The following is a 20459-nucleotide window of genomic DNA, read 5'->3' on the forward strand; positions in this document are numbered from 1 at the left end:
AGAACATTGCCTTGACATTACCTTCGCAATAAGTAAGACACAATTTGAGGAGAAGAGTTAGAAATGCTGTGAATACATATGTGGAATGGAAAATGCTCAGGAGTTCACAACCTTGGAGGTGGTAGACTAGTTTCCATGAGTAAGGGACAGGGTAAACACTCCACAAACGTGGAGCTCTGCTGGCCTAAAGACTTCGTGAGAAACTGCTTCTGAGGTTGGGCACTTGAAATATATGTTGTTGTCAGGAGCTTTAGCTTCCTTTGTAGTGAGACCATCAAACCAGGTCTGCATCTATGTGACCTGGAGGACATGGTTTCTGATTTTCCAATGAACATGAGGCAGAAGTGCTGAATTCTCTCTTTGCAGGTAAACTGTGGCCACTGGGGTCTAAGTGTCTCCGTGTGTGGACTGTGAAGCCATTTGGTCATCCTCCACTTTTCGTGGTGTTTCTTGCTGCTGCACTGGGAGTTCGGAATTTGCTTCAGGAAATACAAGGAGTTCAACTGGGACACAGTGCTGGAGGGAGTTCTGTCACGTGTGGTGGGTCAAGGTCCTAGGAGAATGCACCAGCCAGGCTTCTATCCCACAGAGCTTGCCCCCTTGACCATAGCAACCTGATTCTGAACATTGCCCTGAAACCTCTCCATATAACAAGATGCCTTTACATAGAAGGGTCTGCTCACTGCACCATGTCAGTCACAAGCCATTTGGAAGCCAATGGCAGATCCACATGGCCCCACCACAGATGTTTTATCACACACCTGCACACCACTGCTCTAGGCCCACTACTCAGCGGGCCCCAACTTACTGGCATCTCTGTTTTACACCATTTTCATGAAACCCAGTCAATCAAGGCACTGTCTGGTACACTCATGATCAGCAACAGGACATCCAAAGGTTCTCCAGTGCCACCTGGTCATGGGAATTTCAAAAACGTCATGGTATTTATCTAGCTAGCCATTTTTAAAGGATGAAGTTGGAGGCACTGTGGGTTTCCATTCCTTCGGGAACCATCAAATGGTGAGGAAGCTCATTTCAACGAAAGCTCTGGGGAACTCTCACAAACAAGGCTTCCCAAAGAGTGGCCAAAAGGTCACAGGAAGCCAGGCCCATTGAGGTCTACAATGTGAGGTCTACGTGTGTTTGGACTCTCCACGATGGCTGCCAGGTCTTTAAGAATAAAATCATGTGATATCCGGGCTGAGATTCCCAGTGCTCTGTGGAAAGCCAGCCTGGGCCTAGATCTCAGTTTCCAAGGGCGACTCTCATGCGTGGCCTCCTAACATCCCGAAACTATTCACGGCAATACTTCTCTGAGGTCAGTTCCAGAACTCAGTCTCCAAGGGGAATCACACCAGAGTTCAAGCCCAGGTGGACCCAGTCATCTCTTCCCACTGCCACACCACAATTCAAACCAAAACACTGCCACATGGCCCTCATCTTCTTCCATATAGACACTCATCATAACCTCTGGCTGGAGGTTTCCATGAGGGGCACAGCCCAAGACAGTGTCCACAATAAGCTCCCTTGCCTCTCATTTGCCTAATGTAGGGTGGACTGGACACCCTTCCTGTGGACCTGGAGTGATCAAATAGGCCTGCCTTTAATACTGCTCTACTTCTCCAATTGGAGGCCTACTGACTGCCGGGTATAGATTCTTTGTGTGAACTGGAGTCATGAGAAAACCCAAGCACCTATGGGCTAGCCTCTGCATGGCTTCGAAGGACTCATTTGACACAAAGGATCCCTATTCTCACTTGATGGAGGTCAGGAACCTTACAGAGGAAGGCGAGAGACCTCATCCAGGATGACTGCTTTTGTGCCAATTTGGCTTTGGATGCACACATGGGATCTTTCTTTGGATCCACCAGGTGCTGACAATCTAAGCCACAGCCTCACACTGGGCCAAGAGGCTGATTCAGACACATCCCTTTGCAAAGCAATTAAGCAAAGAGCCACAGGTGATGCCCATTCATTTCCATTTGAAAACTGTTTTCTTCAGGCTTCACAAAGGGGTGCCCTGAGGCAAAGGCCTTCCTGACATTCAGGGCCACAGAAGGATAGGTAAGCCCAAGGCCCAAAGCAGGCTTTCTCCAGGGAGACTTTACTGGTCACACTGATATCTGAGTTTTCTGAGATGCTCACCATTCCTTTCAACTATCCAGTACATGGCCATGTCACCGAGCTTGGAGGTGGTACATATCTTGGACACAAAACCATGAGCCTATTCTGGAGAGTGGCCAGAATTCAGGAAGAAAACAGGAACTTAGGAAGATAGTAGGTGTTGCCCATCCATAAGGCAAGCCGCAGTCCATTCATAAATTGGGCAGGATGAATGCTGGGAAGCTTTCTACTAGACAGGACACATCCATTGATGCATTCTCTTTTCTAATGTCTACAACCAGGGACACAGTGGGATACACAAACATAGAAACACTCGCCTTGTCAAAAGCCTTACTAGAAACAGTCCACTCCAAACCAAACAAACCGCCTTTCCTACCTATTCTCAGAACATGAGACAAAACCACAAACTCACACCCACACCCACAAAGGCACCTCCTTCCAAGTTGGTCTGTGACTACCCGGAGTGTCGTCTGACTGGTGGGCCATACTATGTTCCCCCGAAAGGGCCTGTCCTGTCTCACATCTGGCCTCCTTGGCCAACTTTGTGAAGTTGTCAGGAGCCAGCGGTGAGCCACTACCTGCTTTCTCAGGAAAGGCCCCTCTGCAGAGCTTTCCTGGCATTTGGCAATCCTCACCTCAGCGGGTACCAAGAAAGACTGACTCTGTCCTTGGTAAATCCAAACAAGTGAGCCCACTGGGACTGGGACTGGGACTGGCTCTGGGTGCCTGGCTTCCTGGATCCCAAGTTCAGAGAGTTCCATCACCAAGGAAGTGAGGTGAGGTCACTTCCTTCAGGAACTGAATGAGGTCACTGCCTTGGCAACCACTGTGTCCTAACAGTTGCTTCCAAGGCTCCCATGAGATGGAGGCTGCCCCTCCTTCCTGTGACACTTTCACAAGTTAGAATGGAATATCAACCACAGGCACCAAGGAACAGCTCTCCACACAGGCCTGCTTTGGTCCATCTTGTCTACATTAAGAAGAGAGAGGCTCATTCAGACACATCCCTTCATCCCGACCAGGTGGTTTGCCATGGAAGATGACTTCTGCTCTCTCAGGTCCTTCATAGCTGCCTACATCTTCTCCAGGGATCATTTCTGCATGGACCTTTGAGGTTCTCAGCAGGTGGAAGATCCCCCACATTCCTGTATTGTAAGACCCACTCTGTCCCTGCTCTTCTGTAAAGTTAGATTGAGGGAACAGTGTATGCTTAGGGTTAAGAACCTGTTTGATGTGGCTTAGGAATCACTCTGCTGGATGAAGAATGGTATTGGGAACCTGCGATATTTATAATAATATATAGGTGAAATATATGTATGAAAACAGAAATCCAAGTAAGATTTGAAGGCCAGAAGGGCATTGGGCCCTTGATTGGGATACTTAGCTTTGAATGACTTTCTGCACAGATGTCTCAGATAAATCGATACACAATGGCATAGGACCTTGTACCTTGGATGATTGAATGTAGAAGAGAACATCCAGTCAAAAAGGGATAGTAGGTAGGATTAGGAAGATAGTTGGTAAGTTTTGGAAGAAGAGTGAGTATGCAATTTGGACCAAAAGTTCTTTAGCAATAGGGTGTCGGTTAGAGAGTGAATGTAAACGTCAGCACATGTGAAGAGTCAGTCACAATGATGAACTGGGGAACATATGTAGGAAAGCAGATATCAATAGAGACATTAGGAAATCAGGCAAAGTATAAAGTGAGTGAGTGGATTAGACATTTTCAACAGGGTTGAGGTTGAATATATCATCTTAGGAAGAAACAAATGTGTAGTCACCAATAGCATTGACATTTGAGAGCATTAGGCAACCTGGACAAGGATGTTTTTAGTAATCCATGCTCACTTTCCAATGAGGCTTTGGTGCAATCATAAGTGTGACCTTTGCATTTTGTGTCCAGAATATCACTGTGATAAAATGTATATGTAGATCAGGTGACATGAGTGTTTCTTCCACCATTTCTGGGAGTAATATGTTGAAGACATATAAATTAGCCTTTGGGGGTACAAATAGGTGTACCCTGGGTCTATGAATATAGAGATAATGTATGAATAGACCATACTGTGAATAAATAGTATAACAGGTTCCAATTTAAATAATGGATTGCATTGATATCTGAAAATATATAGGAAATCTAATATTGATACACAACCATTCATTCTAACCAGTTATACATCTAATGGTGATATTGGGGTTATGGTTTACCATGAAGGGGGTGTGAGTTTTGCTTCACAAGGGATTATGGAAATGGAAAAGAATGTGTTTGGAAAGAAGTCTCATGAAAAGACCAGTCAAGAAACGTGGAGGTATACATGTGTTCTGAAGCAGGAAGTGATTGAAAGGGAAATAAATGCCTAGAAATTTGTGAACTTGAGGATGAAATACATATCCTATGATGTGCATCAACTGAAGAAATAGTAATGTACCAGTGTTGAATAAAAATGAACGTCAAAATACACATCATGTCCCATAGGAATCTACTTGCATTCATGTTAAACTGGGTCAGTTACTGTAGAAATATTAGGATTTCAGCACTAGGAAACAAATATGTATTTCAGGTGGATGACTATTTCTGAGAATAATCTTGTGAAAAGTTGATTATAAATCCACATATATGAACATGAATGAATTTAGGGAGTATATAATATGACACATACATTTCATATTTTGAAAAATCTGGAGAGTGTGTGTATGTGTGTGTGTATATATATATATATATATATATATATATATATATATATATATATACACAAAAGAAAAACACACACACAAACACAGACTTTAAAGAGTAGAAATATATATGCCAATCGAAATTCATCATGAAATATTTATCATCCACACATCCAAAAATATTTATTTTACTGAACATGTATTTATGTATCATGTTGTTCAAGTGGGAAGCTCACCTGGAGGTTGAATTCTCAGTTCCAACAGCGTTTAGGAGGAGTGATCTCTTCTCACAGTTTGTATCTGCCAAGTCAGCCACCTCACAAGAATGGACGTGGGATAGGAGGTAGGATTCTATATGTGCATGTAAAAATGCATGTTGCTGAATAGGCTACAGAGAAAGGGAGACAGGAATTCACATATTTGTTAACATTCAAAACACATGGAGAACTATTTCTATTAAATTGGACTAGATTTATAACACCTACACTTTATAATGCCAAAGGCCAGTCCAACTATACACCAGGCCTGCTCTGAACTGCCTGTATTTCTATTCTGTTTGAGTTATTTTTCTCCATCACATTAGTATTCGTAGTCACTATCTAGTAGGGTATGGGTTAGTGTCAGGGATTCAGTATTTCGAACGGAAAATAGGAAAATGAATCCAATGTGTAGGCCAATATGTGCTACAAAAAAATCTTCCCACTCTCATCCAGAACATTGCCTTGACATTACCTTCACAATAAGTAAGACACAATTTGAGGAGAAGAGTGAGAAATGCTGTGAATACATATGTGGAATGGAAAATGCTCAGGAGTTCACAACCTTGGAGGTGGTAGACTAGTTTCCATGAGTAAGGGACAGGGTAAACACTCCACAAACGTGGAGCTCTGCTGGCCTAAAGACTTTGTGAGAAACTGCTTCTGAGGTTGGGCACTTGAAATATATGTTGTTGTCAGGAGCTTTAGCTTCCTTTGTAGTGAGACCATCAAACCTGGTCTGCATCTATGTGACCTGGAGGACATGGTTTCTGATTTTCCAATGAACATGAGGCAGAAGTGCTGAATTCTCTCTTTGCAGGTAAACTGTGGCCACTGGGGTCTAAGTGTCTCCCTGTGTGGTCTGTGAAGCCATTTGGTCATCCTCCACTTTTCGTGGTGTTTCTTGCTGCTGCACTGGGAGTTTGGAATTTGCTTCAGGAAATACAAGGAGTTCAACTGGGACACAGTGCTGGAGGGAGTTCTGTCACGTGTGGTGGGTCAAGGTCCTAGGAGAATGCACCAGCCAGGCTTCTATCCCACAGAGCTTGCCCCCTTGACCATAGCAACCTGATTCTGAACATTGCCCTGAAACCTCTCCATATAACAAGATGCCTTTACATAGAAGGGTCTGCTCACTGCACCATGTCAGTCACAAGCCATTTGGAAGCCAATGGCAGATCCACATGGCCCCACCACAGATGTTTTATCACACACCTGCACACCACTGCTCTAGGCCCACTACTCAGCGGGCCCCAACTTACTGGCATCTCTGTTTTACACCATTTTCATGAAACCCAGTCAATCAAGGCACTGTCTGGTACACTCATGATCAGCAACAGGACATCCAAAGGTTCTCCAGTGCCACCTGGTCATGGGAATTTCAAAAATGTCATGGTATTTATCTCGCTAGCCATTTTTAAAGGATGAAGTTGGAGGCACTGTGGGTTTCCATTCCTTCAGGAACCATTAAATGGTGAGGAAGCTCATTTCAACGAAAGCTCTGGGGAACTCTCACAAACAAGGCTTCCCAAAGAGTGGCCAAAAGGTCACAGGAAGCCAGGCCCATTGAGGTCTACAATGTGAGGTCCACGTGTGTTTGGACTCTCCACGATGGCTGCCAGGTCTTTTAGAATAAAATCATGTGATATCCGGGCTGAGATTCCCAGTGCTCTGTGGAAAGCCAGCCTGGGCCTAGATCTCAGTTTCCAAGGACGACTCTCATGCGTGGCCTCCTAACATCCCGAAACTATTCACGGCAATACTTCTCTGAGGTCAGTTCTAGAACTCAGTCTCCAAGGGGAATCACACCAGAGTTCAAGCCCAGGTGGACCCAGTCATCTCTTCCCACTGCCACACCACAATTCAAACCAAAACACTGCCACATGGCCCTCATCTTCTTCCATATAGACACTCATCATAACCTCTGGCTGGAGGTTTCCATGAGGGGCACAGCCCAAGACAGTGTCCACAATAAGCTCCCTTGCCTCTCATTTGCCTAATGTAGGGTGGACTGGACACCCTTCCTGTGGACCTGGAGTGATCAAATAGGCCTGCCTTTAATACTGCTCTACTTCTCCAATTGGAGGCCTACTGACTGCCGGGTATAGATTCTTTGTGTGAACTGGAGTCATGAGAAAACCCAAGCACCTATGGGCTAGCCTCTGCATGGCTTTGAAGGACTCATTTGACACAAAGGATCCCTATTCTCACTTGATGGAGGTCAGGAACCTTACAGAGGAAGGCGAGAGACCTCATCCAGGATGACTGCTTTTGTGCCAATTTGGCTTTGGATGCACACATGGGATCTTTCTTTGGATCCACCAGGTGCTGACAATCTAAGCCACAGCCTCACACAGGGCCAAGAGGCTGATTCAGACACATCCCTTTGCAAAGCAATTAAGCAAAGAGCCACAGGTGATGCCCATTCATTTCCATTTGAAAACTGTTTTCTTCAGGCTTCACAAAGGGGTGCCCTGAGGCAAAGGCCTTCCTGACATTCAGGGCCACAGAAGGATAGGTAAGCCCAAGGCCCAAAGCAGGCTTTCTCCAGGGAGACTTTACTGGTCACACTGATATCTGAGTTTTCTGAGATGCTCACCATTCCTTTCAACTATCCAGTACATGGCCATGTCACCGAGCTTGGAGGTGGTACATATCTTGGACACAAAACCATGAGCCTATTCTGGAGAGTGGCCAGAATTCAGGAAGAAAACAGGAACTTAGGAAGATAGTAGGTGTTGCCCATCCATAAGGCAAGCCGCAGTCCATTCATAAATTGGGCAGGATGAATGCTGGGAAGCTTTCTACTAGACAGGACACATCCATTGATGCATTCTCTTTTCTAATGTCTACAACCAGGGACACAGTGGGATACACAAACATAGAAACACTCGCCTTGTCAAAAGCCTTACTAGAAACAGTCCACTCCAAACCAAACAAACCGCCTTTCCTACCTATTCTCAGAACATGAGACAAAACCACAAACTCACACCCACACCCACAAAGGCACCTCCTTCCAAGTTGGTCTGTGACTACCCGGAGTGTCGTCTGACTGGTGGGCCATACTATGTTCCCCCGAAAGGGCCTGTCCTGTCTCACATCTGGCCTCCTTGGCCAACTCTGTGAAGTTGTCAGGAGCCAGCGGTGAGCCACTACCTGCTTTCTCAGGAAAGGCCCCTCTGCAGAGCTTTCCTGGCATTTGGCAATCCTCACCTCAGTGGGTACCAAGAAAGACTGACTCTGTCCTTGGTAAATCCAAACAAGTGAGCCCACTGGGACTGGGACTGGGACTGGCTCTGGGTGCCTGGCTTCCTGGATCCCAAGTTCAGAGAGTTCCATCACCAAGGAAGTGAGGTGAGGTCACTTCCTTCAGGAACTGAATGAGGTCACTGCCTTGGCAACCACTGTGTCCTAACAGTTGCTTCCAAGGCTCCCATGAGATGGAGGCTTCCCCTCCTTCCTGTGACATTTTCACAAGTTAGAATGGAATATCAACCACAGGCACCAAGGAACAGCTCTCCACACAGGCCTGCTTTGGTCCATCTTGTCTACATTAAGAAGAGAGAGGCTCATTCAGACACAACCCTTCATCCTGACCAGGTTGTTTGCCATGGAAGGTGACTTCTGCTCTCTCAGGTCCTTCATAGCTGCCTACATCTTCTCCAGGGATCATTTCTGCATGGACCTTTGAGGTTCTCAGCAGGTGGAAGATCCCCCACATTCCTGTATTGTAAGACCCACTCTGTGCCTGCTCTTCTGTAAAGTTAGATTGAGGGAACAGTGTATGCTTAGGGTTAAGAACCTGTTTGATGTGGCTTAGGAATCACTCTGCTGGATGAAGAATGGTATTGGGAACCTGCGATATTTATAATAATATATAGGTGAAATATATGTATGAAAACAGAAATCCAAGTAAGATTTGAAGGCCAGAAGGGCATTGGGCCCTTGATTGGGATACTTAGCTTTGAATGACTTTCTGCACAGATGTCTCAGATAAATCGATATACAATGGCATAGGACCTTGTACCTTGGATGATTGAATGTAGAAGAGAACATCCAGTCAAAAAGGGATAGTAGGTAGGATTAGGAAGAAAGTTGGTAAGTTTTGGAAGAAGAGTGAGTATGCAATTTGGACCAAAAGTTCTTTAGCAATAGGGTGTCGGTTAGAGAGTGAATGTAAACGTCAGCACATGTGAAGAGTCAGTCACAATGATGAACTGGGGAACATATGTAGGAAAGCAGATATCAATAGAGACATTAGGAAATCAGGCAAAGTATAAAGTGAGTGAGTGGATTAGACATTTTCAACAGGGTTGAGGTTGAATATATCATCTTAGGAAGAAACAAATGTGTAGTCACCAATAGCATTGACATTTGAGAGCATTAGGCAACCTGGACAAGGATGTTTTTAGTAATCCATGCTCACTTTCCAATGAGGCTTTGGTGCAATCATAAGTGTGACCTTTGCATTTTGTGTCCAGAATATCACTGTGATAAAATGTATATGTAGATCAGGTGACATGAGTGTTTCTTCCACCATTTCTGGGAGTAATATGTTGAAGACATATAAATTAGCCTTTGGGGGTACAAATAGGTGTACCCTGGGTCTATGAATATAGAGATAATGTATGAATAGACCATACTGTGAATAAATAGTATAACAGGTTCCAATTTAAATAATGGATTGCATTGATATCTGAAAATATATAGGAAATCTAATATTGATACACAACCATTCATTCTAACCAGTTATACATCTAATGGTGATATTGGGGTTATGGTTTACCATGAAGGGGGTGTGAGTTTTGCTTCACAAGGGATTATGGAAATGGAAAAGAATGTGTTTGGAAAGAAGTCTCATGAAAAGACCAGTCAAGAAACGTGGAGGTATACATGTGTTCTGAAGCAGGAAGTGATTGAAAGGGAAATAAATGCCTAGAAATTTGTGAACTTGAGGATGAAATACATATCCTATGATGTGCATCAACTGAAGAAATAGTAATGTACCAGTGTTGAATAAAAATGAACGTCAAAATACACATCATGTCCCATAGGAATCTACTTGCATTCATGTTAAACTGGGTCAGTTACTGTAGAAATATTAGGATTTCAGCACTAGGAAACAAATATGTATTTCAGGTGGATGACTATTTCTGAGAATAATCTTGTGAAAAGTTGATTATAAATCCACATATATGAACATGAATGAATTTAGGGAGTATATAATATGACACATACATTTCATATTTTGAAAAATCTGGAGAGTGTGTGTATGTGTGTGTGTGTGTGTATATATATATACACACAAAAAACAACACACACACACAAACCCAGACATTAAAGAGTAGAAATATATATGCCAATCGAAATTCATCATGAAATATTTATCATCCACAGATCCAAAAATATTTATTTTACTGAACATGTATTTATGTATCATGTTGTTCAAGTGGGAAGCTCACCTGGAGGTTGAATTCTCAGTTCCAACAGCGTTTAGGAGGAGTGATCTCTTCTCACAACTTGTATCTGCCAAGTCAGCCACCTCACAAGAATGGACGTGGGATAGGAGGTAGGATTCTATATGTGCATGTAAAAATGCATGTTGCTGAATAGGCTACAGAGAAAGGGAGACAGGAATTCACATATTTGTTAACATTCAAAACACATGGAGAACTATTTCTATTAAATTGGACTAGATTTATAACACCTACCCTTTATAATGCCAAAGGCCAGTCCAACTATACACCAGGCCTCCTCTGAACTGCCTGTATTTCTATTCTGTTTGAGTTATTTTTCTCCATCATATTAGTATTCGTAGTCACAATCTAGTAGGGTATGGGTTAGTGTCAGGGATTCAGTATTTCGAACGGAAAATAGGAAAATGAATCCAATGTGTAGGCCAATATGTGCTACAAAAAAATCTTCCCACTCTCATCCAGAACATTGCCTTGACATTACCTTCGCAATAAGTAAGACACAATTTGAGGAGAAGAGTTAGAAATGCTGTGAATACATATGTGGAATGGAAAATGCTCAGGAGTTCACAACCTTGGAGGTGGTAGACTAGTTTCCATGAGTAAGGGACAGGGTAAACACTCCACAAACGTGGAGCTCTGCTGGCCTAAAGACTTCGTGAGAAACTGCTTCTGAGGTTGGGCACTTGAAATATATGTTGTTGTCAGGAGCTTTAGCTTCCTTTGTAGTGAGACCATCAAACCAGGTCTGCATCTATGTGACCTGGAGGACATGGTTTCTGATTTTCCAATGAACATGAGGCAGAAGTGCTGAATTCTCTCTTTGCAGGTAAACTGTGGCCACTGGGGTCTAAGTGTCTCCGTGTGTGGACTGTGAAGCCATTTGGTCATCCTCCACTTTTCGTGGTGTTTCTTGCTGCTGCACTGGGAGTTCGGAATTTGCTTCAGGAAATACAAGGAGTTCAACTGGGACACAGTGCTGGAGGGAGTTCTGTCACGTGTGGTGGGTCAAGGTCCTAGGAGAATGCACCAGCCAGGCTTCTATCCCACAGAGCTTGCCCCCTTGACCATAGCAACCTGATTCTGAACATTGCCCTGAAACCTCTCCATATAACAAGATGCCTTTACATAGAAGGGTCTGCTCACTGCACCATGTCAGTCACAAGCCATTTGGAAGCCAATGGCAGATCCACATGGCCCCACCACAGATGTTTTATCACACACCTGCACACCACTGCTCTAGGCCCACTACTCAGCGGGCCCCAACTTACTGGCATCTCTGTTTTACACCATTTTCATGAAACCCAGTCAATCAAGGCACTGTCTGGTACACTCATGATCAGCAACAGGACATCCAAAGGTTCTCCAGTGCCACCTGGTCATGGGAATTTCAAAAACGTCATGGTATTTATCTAGCTAGCCATTTTTAAAGGATGAAGTTGGAGGCACTGTGGGTTTCCATTCCTTCGGGAACCATCAAATGGTGAGGAAGCTCATTTCAACGAAAGCTCTGGGGAACTCTCACAAACAAGGCTTCCCAAAGAGTGGCCAAAAGGTCACAGGAAGCCAGGCCCATTGAGGTCTACAATGTGAGGTCTACGTGTGTTTGGACTCTCCACGATGGCTGCCAGGTCTTTAAGAATAAAATCATGTGATATCCGGGCTGAGATTCCCAGTGCTCTGTGGAAAGCCAGCCTGGGCCTAGATCTCAGTTTCCAAGGGCGACTCTCATGCGTGGCCTCCTAACATCCCGAAACTATTCACGGCAATACTTCTCTGAGGTCAGTTCCAGAACTCAGTCTCCAAGGGGAATCACACCAGAGTTCAAGCCCAGGTGGACCCAGTCATCTCTTCCCACTGCCACACCACAATTCAAACCAAAACACTGCCACATGGCCCTCATCTTCTTCCATATAGACACTCATCATAACCTCTGGCTGGAGGTTTCCATGAGGGGCACAGCCCAAGACAGTGTCCACAATAAGCTCCCTTGCCTCTCATTTGCCTAATGTAGGGTGGACTGGACACCCTTCCTGTGGACCTGGAGTGATCAAATAGGCCTGCCTTTAATACTGCTCTACTTCTCCAATTGGAGGCCTACTGACTGCCGGGTATAGATTCTTTGTGTGAACTGGAGTCATGAGAAAACCCAAGCACCTATGGGCTAGCCTCTGCATGGCTTCGAAGGACTCATTTGACACAAAGGATCCCTATTCTCACTTGATGGAGGTCAGGAACCTTACAGAGGAAGGCGAGAGACCTCATCCAGGATGACTGCTTTTGTGCCAATTTGGCTTTGGATGCACACATGGGATCTTTCTTTGGATCCACCAGGTGCTGACAATCTAAGCCACAGCCTCACACTGGGCCAAGAGGCTGATTCAGACACATCCCTTTGCAAAGCAATTAAGCAAAGAGCCACAGGTGATGCCCATTCATTTCCATTTGAAAACTGTTTTCTTCAGGCTTCACAAAGGGGTGCCCTGAGGCAAAGGCCTTCCTGACATTCAGGGCCACAGAAGGATAGGTAAGCCCAAGGCCCAAAGCAGGCTTTCTCCAGGGAGACTTTACTGGTCACACTGATATCTGAGTTTTCTGAGATGCTCACCATTCCTTTCAACTATCCAGTACATGGCCATGTCACCGAGCTTGGAGGTGGTACATATCTTGGACACAAAACCATGAGCCTATTCTGGAGAGTGGCCAGAATTCAGGAAGAAAACAGGAACTTAGGAAGATAGTAGGTGTTGCCCATCCATAAGGCAAGCCGCAGTCCATTCATAAATTGGGCAGGATGAATGCTGGGAAGCTTTCTACTAGACAGGACACATCCATTGATGCATTCTCTTTTCTAATGTCTACAACCAGGGACACAGTGGGATACACAAACATAGAAACACTCGCCTTGTCAAAAGCCTTACTAGAAACAGTCCACTCCAAACCAAACAAACCGCCTTTCCTACCTATTCTCAGAACATGAGACAAAACCACAAACTCACACCCACACCCACAAAGGCACCTCCTTCCAAGTTGGTCTGTGACTACCCGGAGTGTCGTCTGACTGGTGGGCCATACTATGTTCCCCCGAAAGGGCCTGTCCTGTCTCACATCTGGCCTCCTTGGCCAACTCTGTGAAGTTGTCAGGAGCCAGCGGTGAGCCACTACCTGCTTTCTCAGGAAAGGCCCCTCTGCAGAGCTATCCTGGCATTTGGCAATCCTCACCTCAGTGGGTACCAAGAAAGACTGACTCTGTCCTTGGTAAATCCAAACAAGTGAGCCCACTGGGACTGGGACTGGGACTGGCTCTGGGTGCCTGGCTTCCTGGATCCCAAGTTCAGAGAGTTCCATCACCAAGGAAGTGAGGTGAGGTCACTTCCTTCAGGAACTGAATGAGGTCACTGCCTTGGCAACCACTGTGTCCTAACAGTTGCTTCCAAGGCTCCCATGAGATGGAGGCTTCCCCTCCTTCCTGTGACACTTTCACAAGTTAGAATGGAATATCAACCATAGGCACCAAGGAACAGCTCTCCACACAGGCCTGCTTTGGTCCATCTTGTCTACATTAAGAAGAGAGAGGCTCATTCAGACACATCCCTTCATCCCGACCAGGTGGTTTGCCATGGAAGATGACTTCTGCTCTCTCAGGTCCTTCATAGCTGCCTACATCTTCTCCAGGGATCATTTCTGCATGGACCTTTGAGGTTCTCAGCAGGTGGAAGATCCCCCACATTCCTGTATTGTAAGACCCACTCTGTCCCTGCTCTTCTGTAAAGTTAGATTGAGGGAACAGTGTATGGTTAGGGTTAAGAACCTGTTTGATGTGGCTTAGGAATCACTCTGCTGGATGAAGAATGGTATTGGGAACCTGCGATATTTATAATAATATATAGGTGAAATATATGTATGAAAACAGAAATCCAAGTAAGATTTGAAGGCCAGAAGGGCATTGGGCCCTTGATTGGGATACTTAGCTTTGAATGACTTTCTGCACAGATGTCTCAGATAAATCGATACACAATGGCATAGGACCTTGTACCTTGGATGATTGAATGTAGAAGAGAACATCCAGTCAAAAAGGGATAGTAGGTAGGATTAGGAAGATAGTTGGTAAGTTTTGGAAGAAGAGTGAGTATGCAATTTGGACCAAAAGTTCTTTAGCAATAGGGTGTCGGTTAGAGAGTGAATGTAAACGTCAGCACATGTGAAGAGTCAGTCACAATGATGAACTGGGGAACATATGTAGGAAAGCAGATATCAATAGAGACATTAGGAAATCAGGCAAAGTATAAAGTGAGTGAGTGGATTAGACATTTTCAACAGGGTTGAGGTTGAATATATCATCTTAGGAAGAAACAAATGTGTAGTCACCAATAGCATTGACATTTGAGAGCATTAGGCAACCTGGACAAGGATGTTTTTAGTAATCCATGCTCACTTTCCAATGAGGCTTTGGTGCAATCATAAGTGTGACCTTTGCATTTTGTGTCCAGAATATCACTGTGATAAAATGTATATGTAGATCAGGTGACATGAGTGTTTCTTCCACCATTTCTGGGAGTAATATGTTGAAGACATATAAATTAGCCTTTGGGGGTACAAATAGGTGTACCCTGGGTCTATGAATATAGAGATAATGCATGAATAGACCATACTGTGAATAAATAGTATAACAGGTTCCAATTTAAATAATGGATTGCATTGATATCTGAAAATATATAGGAAATCTAATATTGATACACAACCATTCATTCTAACCAGTTATACATCTAATGGTGATATTGGGGTTATGGTTTACCATGAAGGGGGTGTGAGTTTTGCTTCACAAGGGATTATGGAAATGGAAAAGAATGTGTTTGGAAAGAAGTCTCATGAAAAGACCAGTCAAGAAACGTGGAGGTATACATGTGTTCTGAAGCAGGAAGTGATTGAAAGGGAAATAAATGCCTAGAAATTTGTGAACTTGAGGATGAAATACATATCCTATGATGTGCATCAACTGAAGAAATAGTAATGTACCAGTGTTGAATAAAAATGAACGTCAAAATACACATCATGTCCCATAGGAATCTACTTGCATTCATGTTAAACTGGGTCAGTTACTGTAGAAATATTAGGATTTCAGCACTAGGAAACAAATATGTATTTCAGGTGGATGACTATTTCTGAGAATAATCTTGTGAAAAGTTGATTATAAATCCACCTATATGAACATGAATGAATTTAGGGAGTATATAATATGACACATACATTTCATATTTTGAAAAATCTGGAGAGTGTGTGTATGTGTGTGTGTATATATATATATATATATATATATATATATATATATATATATACACACAAAAGAAAAACACACACACAAACACAGACTTTAAAGAGTAGAAATATATATGCCAATCGAAATTCATCATGAAATATTTATCATCCACAGATCCAAAAATATTTATTTTACTGAACATGTATTTATGTATCATGTTGTTCAAGTGGGAAGCTCACCTGGAGGTTGAATTCTCAGTTCCAACACCGTTTAGGAGGAGTGATCTCTTCTCACAACTTGTATCTGCCAAGTCAGCCACCTCACAAGAATGGACGTGGGATAGGAGGTAGGATTCTATATGTGCATGTAAAAATGCATGTTGCTGAATAGGCTACAGAGAAAGGGAGACAGGAATTCACATATTTGTTAACATTCAAAACACATGGAGAACTATTTCTATTAAATTGGACTAGATTTATAACACCTACCCTTTATAATGCCAAAGGCCAGTCCAACTATACACCAGGCCTCCTCTGAACTGCCTGTATTTCTATTCTGTTTGAGTTATTTTTCTCCATCATATTAGTATTCGTAGTCACAATCTAGTAGGGTATGGGTTAGTGTCAGGGATTCAGTATTTCGAACGGAAAATAGGAAAATGAATCCAATGTGTAGGCCAATATGTGCTACAAAAAAATCTTCCCACTCTCATCCAGAACATTGCCTTGACATTACCTTCACAATAAGTAAGACACAATTTGAGGAGAAGAGTTAGAAATGCTGTGAATACATATGTGGAATGGAAAATGCTCAGGAGTTCACAACCTTGGAGGTGGTAGACTAGTTTCCATGAGTAAGGGACAGGGTAAACACTCCACAAACGTGGAGCTCTGCTGGCCTAAAGACTTCCTGAGAAACTGCCTCTGAGGTTGGGCACTTGAAATATATGTTGTTGTCAGGAGCTTTAGCTTCCTTTGTAGTGAGACCATCAAACCTGGTCTGCATCTATGTGACCTGGAGGACATGGTTTCTGATTTTCCAATGAACATGAGGCAGAAGTGCTGAATTCTCTCTTTGCAGGTAAACTGTGGCCACTGGGGTCTAAGTGTCTCCCTGTGTGGTCTGTGAAGCCATTTGGTCATCCTCCACTTTTCGTGGTGTTTCTTGCTGCTGCACTGGGAGTTTGGAATTTGCTTCAGGAAATACAAGGAGTTCAACTGGGACACAGTGCTGGAGGGAGTTCTGTCACGTGTGGTGGGTCAAGGTCCTAGGAGAATGCACCAGCCAGGCTTCTATCCCACAGAGCTTGCCCCCTTGACCATAGCAACCTGATTCTGAACATTGCCCTGAAACCTCTCCATATAACAAGATGCCTTTACATAGAAGGGTCTGCTCACTGCACCATGTCAGTCACAAGCCATTTGGAAGCCAATGGCAGATCCACATGGCCCCACCACAGATGTTTTATCACACACATGCACACCACTGCTCTAGGCCCACTACTCAGCGGGCCCCAACTTACTGGCATCTCTGTTTTACACCATTTTCATGAAACCCAGTCAATCAAGGCACTGTCTGGTACACTCATGATCAGCAACAGGACATCCAAAGGTTCTCCAGTGCCACCTGGTCATGGGAATTTCAAAAACGTCATGGTATTTATCTAGCTAGCCATTTTTAAAGGATGAAGTTGGAGGCACTGTGGGTTTCCATTCCTTCGGGAACCATCAAATGGTGAGGAAGCTCATTTCAATGAAAGCTCTGTGGAACTCTCACAAACAAGGCTTCCCAAAGAGTGGCCAAAAGGTCACAGGAAGCCAGGCCCATTGAGGTCTACAATGTGAGGTCTACGTGTGTTTGGACTCTCCACGATGGCTGCCAGGTCTTTAAGAATAAAATCATGTGATATCCGGGCTGAGATTCCCAGTGCTCTGTGGAAAGCCAGCCTGGGCCTAGATCTCAGTTTCCAAGGGCGACTCTCATGCGTGGCCTCCTAACATCCCGACACAATTCACGGCAATACTTCTCTGAGGTCAGTTCCAGAACTCAGTCTCCAAGGGGAATCACACCAGAGTTCAAGCCCAGGTGGACCCAGTCATCTCTTCCCACTGCCACACCACAATTCAAACCAAAACACTGCCACATGGCCCTCATCTTCTTCCATATAGACACTCATCATAACCTCTGGCTGGAGGTTTCCATGAGGGGCACAGCCCAAGACAGTGTCCACAATATGCTCCCTTGCCTCTCATTTGCCTAATGTCAGGGTGGACTGGACACCCTTCCTGTGGACCTGGAGTGATCAAATAGGCCTGCCTTTAATACTGCTCTACTTCTCCAATTGGAGGCCTACTGACTGCCGGGTATAGATTCTTTGTGTGAACTGGAGTCATGAGAAAACCCAAGCACCTATGGGCTAGCCTCTGCATGGCTTTGAAGGACTCATTTGACACAAAGGATCCCTATTCTCACTTGATGGAGGTCAGGAATCTTACAGAGGAAGGCGAGAGACCTCATCCAGGATGACTGCTTTTGTGCCAATTTGGCTTTGGATGCACACATGGGATCTTTCTTTGGATCCACCAGGTGCTGACAATCTAAGCCACAGCCTCACACAGGGCCAAGAGGCTGATTCAGACACATCCCTTTGCAAAGCAATTAAGCAAAGAGCCACAGGTGATGCCCATTCATTTCCATTTGAAAACTGTTTTCTTCAGGCTTCACAAAGGGGTGCCCTGAGGCAAAGGCCTTCCTGACATTCAGGGCCACAGAAGGATAGGTAAGCCCAAGGCCCAAAGCAGGCTTTCTCCAGGGAGACTTTACTGGTCACACTGATATCTGAGTTTTCTGAGATGCTCACCATTCCTTTCAACTATCCAGTACATGGCCATGTCACCGAGCTTGGAGGTGGTACATATCTTGGACACAAAACCATGAGCCTATTCTGGAGAGTGGCCAGAATTCAGGAAGAAAACAGGAACTTAGGAAGATAGTAGGTGTTGCCCATCCATAAGGCAAGCCGCAGTCCATTCATAAATTGGGCAGGATGAATGCTGGGAAGCTTTCTACTAGACAGGACACATCCATTGATGCATTCTCTTTTCTAATGTCTACAACCAGGGACACAGTGGGATACACAAACATAGAAACACTCGCCTTGTCAAAAGCCTTACTAGAAACAGTCCACTCCAAACCAAACAAACCGCCTTTCCTACCTATTCTCAGAACATGAGACAAAACCACAAACTCACACCCACACCCACAAAGGCACCTCCTTCCAAGTTGGTCTGTGACTACCCGGAGTGTCGTCTGACTGGTGGGCCATACTATGTTCCCCCGAAAGGGCCTGTCCTGTCTCACATCTGGCCTCCTTGGCCAACTCTGTGAAGTTGTCAGGAGCCAGCGGTGAGCCACTACCTGCTTTCTCAGGAAAGGCCCCTCTGCAGAGCTTTCCTGGCATTTGGCAATCCTCACCTCAGCGGGTACCAAGAAAGACTGACTCTGTCCTTGGTAAATCCAAACAAGTGAGCCCACTGGGACTGGGACTGGGACTGGCTCTGGGTGCCTGGCTTCCTGGATCCCAAGTTCAGAGAGTTCCATCACCAAGGAAGTGAGGTGAGGTCACTTCCTTCAGGAACTGAATGAGGTCACTGCCTTGGCAACCACTGTGTCCTAACAGTTGCTTCCAAGGCTCCCATGAGATGGAGGCTGCCCCTCCTTCCTGTGACACTTTCACAAGTTAGAATGGAATATCAACCACAGGCACCAAGGAACAGCTCTCCACACAGGCCTGCTTTGGTCCATCTTGTCTACATTAAGAAGAGAGAGGCTCATTCAGACACATCCCTTCATCCCGACCAGGTGGTTTGCCATGGAAGATGACTTCTGCTCTCTCAGGTCCTTCATAGCTGCCTACATCTTCTCCAGGGATCATTTCTGCATGGACCTTTGAGGTTCTCAGCAGGTGGAAGATCCCCCACATTCCTGTATTGTAAGACCCACTCTGTCCCTGCTCTTCTGTAAAGTTAGATTGAGGGAACAGTGTATGCTTAGGGTTAAGAACCTGTTTGATGTGGCTTAGGAATCACTCTGCTGGATGAAGAATGGTATTGGGAACCTGCGATATTTATAATAATATATAGGTGAAATATATGTATGAAAACAGAAATCCAAGTAAGATTTGAAGGCCAGAAGGGCATTGGGCCCTTGATTGGGATACTTAGCTTTGAATGACTTTCTGCACAGATGTCTCAGATAAATCGATACACAATGGCATAGGACCTTGTACCTTGGATGATTGAATGTAGAAGAGAACATCCAGTCAAAAAGGGATAGTAGGTAGGATTAGGAAGATAGTTGGTAAGTTTTGGAAGAAGAGTGAGTATGCAATTTGGACCAAAAGTTCTTTAGCAATAGGGTGTCGGTTAGAGAGTGAATGTAAACGTCAGCACATGTGAAGAGTCAGTCACAATGATGAACTGGGGAACATATGTAGGAAAGCAGATATCAATAGAGACATTAGGAAATCAGGCAAAGTATAAAGTGAGTGAGTGGATTAGACATTTTCAACAGGGTTGAGGTTGAATATATCATCTTAGGAAGAAACAAATGTGTAGTCACCAATAGCATTGACATTTGAGAGCATTAGGCAACCTGGACAAGGATGTTTTTAGT

This window comes from Spermophilus citellus (genome assembly GCF_964194105.1).
Source record: "Spermophilus citellus genome assembly, chromosome: 12".
In the NCBI taxonomy this organism is placed as follows: domain Eukaryota; kingdom Metazoa; phylum Chordata; class Mammalia; order Rodentia; family Sciuridae; genus Spermophilus; species Spermophilus citellus.